This window comes from Emydura macquarii, unplaced genomic scaffold (assembly GCF_026122565.2).
Source record: "Emydura macquarii macquarii isolate MOO-44397 ecotype Brisbane River unplaced genomic scaffold, CSIRO-AGI_Emac_v2 contig_1363, whole genome shotgun sequence".
Classification (NCBI taxonomy): Eukaryota; Metazoa; Chordata; order Testudines; family Chelidae; genus Emydura; species Emydura macquarii.
In genome coordinates this window covers 3,329,945-3,334,282 of record NW_027131500.1, presented here as the reverse complement: position 1 = coordinate 3,334,282, position 4,338 = coordinate 3,329,945, and the positions used below count along the sequence as shown (strand labels likewise).

Below are 4,338 nucleotides of genomic sequence, written 5' to 3'. Positions count from 1 at the left end.
TTGGCCAGTAGCTTTATTAATTAGGAATATGTACACACTCTCTAAATAAAAATGACTATGCAGTTGTTAGGCTATATACCTTTGAGCTGAATTTACAGCTCAGTTTAACCAAGGTTAATGGTTGGAAACCTCAAATATTTCAAATAAGGCCCATATGTTGATCAGTTTACAAAGCATACAGGGACTGTGCTTAGGTTGCAACATACACATTTCCAACTAAATTCCATGCCAGATCAATTAGAAACAGTTCTCCTGAGCAGACAGGAACAAACAGAGATTGTTGCCACTATTCTGGTTGAACTCTTGTCTTCTAGAAATGAAAGCAGTCATGTTGAGAGTTATATATTTTACTAACAGTCCAAGGAAATTTAGAAAACAAGAATATTTTATTAAAATTTCAGGTTAGACACAACAGATAAAAAGCAATTAACATCCAATGTATCAAAATTTAATAGCCGCTCATCATGTCCCTTCGGAGCTTTTAGTTAGAGTGGTATGTTTTTCAGACTTAGTTTATGAGTGATATGTTTTATTGAGAAAACGTTGGTTTCCTTACTGCTTTCCTCCATTACCTTAACCTTTTTCAAATAATCCTTCCCATGAAATTCAGCTGTGTTTGAACAGTTAATTGGTGGGATTGTTGTAATGATCATTAGATTTTTTTTCAAACCTGTTCCAATTAAAGAGGGGGAGACACCATCAAGAAGCTTAAAAAAATGTATTTACGGTTATGAGCCTTATTTCTAACAGAAGTTCATTCTTTCTTCAAGGAAAAATAATAGATAATAAATTCTGCATAAATTTGATGTATGATATGGGAAACTGACTAGTTCTATAAAAGATCTATATATTGACTTCTGACTGACTGTAAAAACTATAGATTCTTGTGAATAGCGAGTGTGTGTAGCTATCTGATAGTACCTCAGGTGCTGGAAGATTGTTGTATCAGTCAGCAAGCCCCTTAAATTTCTCACTGAATTGGGTAACTAATGCACAAGGAAGACTATAAAGGCTCTTTGTGATGGCTACTAATTATGATTAGGAAATGATTATGTGGTTGTTTATAAAGCCATAAAATTACCTCAATCAATATCTCCAGTGAAGTGTAGCAATATGTGAAAGCCATTTTTTGTGTTCCAAATTATATGCAGACCACTTCAGGTTCTTTGAGAATATAGTAAAGAGGGTCAGCAGTAGTGTTCAGTGAAAGTACATCATTTTTACTAGAGGTCAACCTCGCTATCGCAGTGGTTTATCCACAAACTCATTTAATAGAAAAGCATGACCCCCCATTTAAAGGTTGATTGGTATGATAATCAGTACATTCAGTGGCTCCAAAATGAATGTATGTAGGGTCCTATCTTACCTTAATTAAGGTCATTAAGACGTATTTCCCTCTCAGACAGATATTTAATTTTATGGCTCTGTCAGTGATCAGATTAGAATATTTGTTTTACAATTTTACCACAATTTAACAGCCAAAGAAAATAAATGTCATGACTTATTTCTGGCAGTAAAGCATGCTAATAGAAATACCTTAGATGTTTCTGTACAAGTTTTAACTTTTAGTTTATTTTGCCCCCACATTTGCATACTCATACCTGCACAGTGTGCTTTTAATTTAGTATTGACAAATGGCTAAAATTTGGGCTCTCTCAGGTACTGTTAGCTGTCCAGTCCATATGATTCTCAGAAAGTTTTCTTCTATCCAAAGAAGGTAGGTGGTGTTTAAAAATTTAGTTATAAAAGTTATCACTTTATCAAGGTTTGGTTTTGAATCTTAGATTTAGTCCAAACGTTTTTTGTCCAGACTGATGCTTGCATCATCCAGGACAGTTTGCTTCAAGATCTTCACATTGAAAGCTTTCCAACTGCAGGCTCACAGGAGTTAGTCACAGTGTACACCTATCCCCAATTAAGGCAGGCAGAACCACAAATATTTTTTTTCACAATTTGCTAGGACAAATGTAATAACAGTAAAGTACAATTATGAAGTCCAGAGGTTATCTTCTAAGAGCCTTTGTGAAACCTGACACCACGATGACCTACAGGAATGCTTAGACATGTGTGTAAAACATGCACAGATAGGCAGACTATAGAGGAAGCAACATAATGAGACAACTCTGCTGTATTTTCAAAAGGAAATACTAAGTAGCTGTTAAGTCAGTCCCTGTCTGATCCTGTACAGGGATAAAAACCATGAAGCTAATTGTATGAAAGAACAAATGGGAATAGTAACTGTCACATTATGGTCAGCCAACAAGATTGAGCAGCTAAAACAAGCTTTTTTTATGCTTTATCCTTATCTAAAATCATGCACACCGCTAGCTATTGAGATCCCATATAGGCAACCTCTTATCTAACTGTCCTAAACCACACTTTGATGCTTATCCCAAAGCAAAATTGGTGGTTAGCAAAAATTTCCTCCGTTATAAACTGTATTTCAGTGGTATTTGACAGCCAGGGGGGGTTTGCGATATTTTATGTTCAGTCACTTGCACATTTTGAAAAGAGTAGAGTCCTGGAGACAGCAAGTGTTTCCAAGTATTGTGCCATTATTCAACACATACAGACTGTGATAACATACACCTCCGAAAGGACACATTAGGGGAACTTAACAAGTTTGAAAAGTGCACAACGACGTCTTGAATTTACCTCATCTTCTTGTTTTATTGGTAATTAGTGCAGGAGCCAGTATGTCTTGTGTCAGAGTACATTCTGCTCTCTTCCTTCAGTAACACCTAGACTGCGAGGAGAAGCACGATTTACTGATAGTCACATAAAAAAGTCTCTCTGTTTAATTCATATAAGGAATGCATATTCTTTTGTTCTGGCGCTTCAAAATACAAGCTTATTAGCATCCTAAAATTGTAAAGCTGCTGCTTCTGTTACATTTTTTTAAAGTATAGACTTCGATTTTAGCAAGTTTAGCCACCTTTAATGACAGCCTTTAGAAAGATGCCAGCCTACAAACATTTAAAACAAATGTGAGTTTATGCTTTTTAAATTAGTTTAAACTCTGAAGGCTGAAATGTAATCAAACTTTGGTAAGCCTAAAAATACTATTTCAGTAGAGTTAGAGCACTAAAAATAATTCACTATGGATTTCAGAAATGCAAACGAGTATTTGACAGCAGTTCATCCTATGAGCATTGAATGAGGAAGAAGGTATGTAATCTCTGTATATAACGCAGGAGAATCTTATTCATTGTGTTTGGAGGTGAGGGAAAGTTCATCTTGGTATATCATGAGATTTGACTAAATTAGAGCAAATGCCTTTTGACCGTTAAGAATGCATTTTGAATACTGGCAGTTTTTTAACACATTTTTCATTTTTATATTAGATGAATGTAAATCAAAAAGAAAAATGATGTCCAAAGCCCTTGCTGTAAAAGTTGTTTTTAAGTTTAATTGATGTTGTTATGACTTCATAAACGTAATTATGATGTCTGGTATAAATTCAAAAACATTCGTGTTTATCAAGCTAAATATACTCTGATATAAAATTAGTGTAATAAAATTAACATTTTCACATTTTGATTGCTTTTCTAATAGGAGCTCAAAATGTGTGTAATAGATTTTAATCGCAAAACAAATTAATAGGGCTTACAAATCTATCTTTATTGTCTGTATAATCCATTTTATTATAATTGTTAAAATAAGCAAGTCCAAGAGTGGAGTAAAAAACTTTCAAACTGTTTCTTGAGATGTATTTATGCTTTCTGCTTTTTAAACCGAAATCCCAATAATTTTCAGTAGCACCACATCTTTTCCCCACTGATTTATTTTTAGAGTCTTCAGAGACGTAATCTAATCTATTTGTAGGCATTTAGAAACAATTAACTAGTAATATTTCAACTTTACTATAGCGCAAATAAGTTATTTGTAATATAAAATACCTATAGTGTTTCCTATAGATGGAATATTATATATACATTTTGTGGCTGCCCACGAAAATACGTTCTTTTCTATTATACCTGCTGTAAAAAAGTTTGATAATGCAGGATGGTTGTTCTTTTATTCAGTGCATCCTGGAATTTACAGATGTGGTTCTTCTCATTGCTCGTCCATTACGCATGAATCAGTTTAGATGTCCAGATGCATTGCTTCCCAGTTTGAACCCTCCACAGTACAAATGCTCGTTAAAAGCCAATGGGAAACAACTGGGTAAAACACCATAGAAAAGGAAGAATTGTTGAGTGGATCATAGGTAATACTAATCATGCTTGTCAATAACATCTGTAATAGAATTTCCCCGATTACATGGTATTTCCAGTAATTGCATATCTTGGCAATTTACTAAGAAACTTTTTAGATAACATGGTATCTCCATTATTG

The 4,338-nt window shown here is 34.1% G+C and overlaps 1 long non-coding RNA gene across 1 annotated transcript; it reads right to left on the bottom strand.

The window, feature by feature from the left end:
• Positions 1 to 223: 223 nt before the first annotated feature.
• On the bottom strand, positions 224 to 4,070 carry LOC137155573 (uncharacterized). The gene is made up of 3 exons (XR_010920538.1): positions 3,978 to 4,070; positions 2,656 to 2,746; positions 224 to 310 (listed from the first exon to the last, which is right to left on the bottom strand). It is a non-coding gene; the product is annotated as an uncharacterized lncRNA (long non-coding RNA).
• Between the last annotated feature and the right edge of the window lie 268 nt (positions 4,071 to 4,338).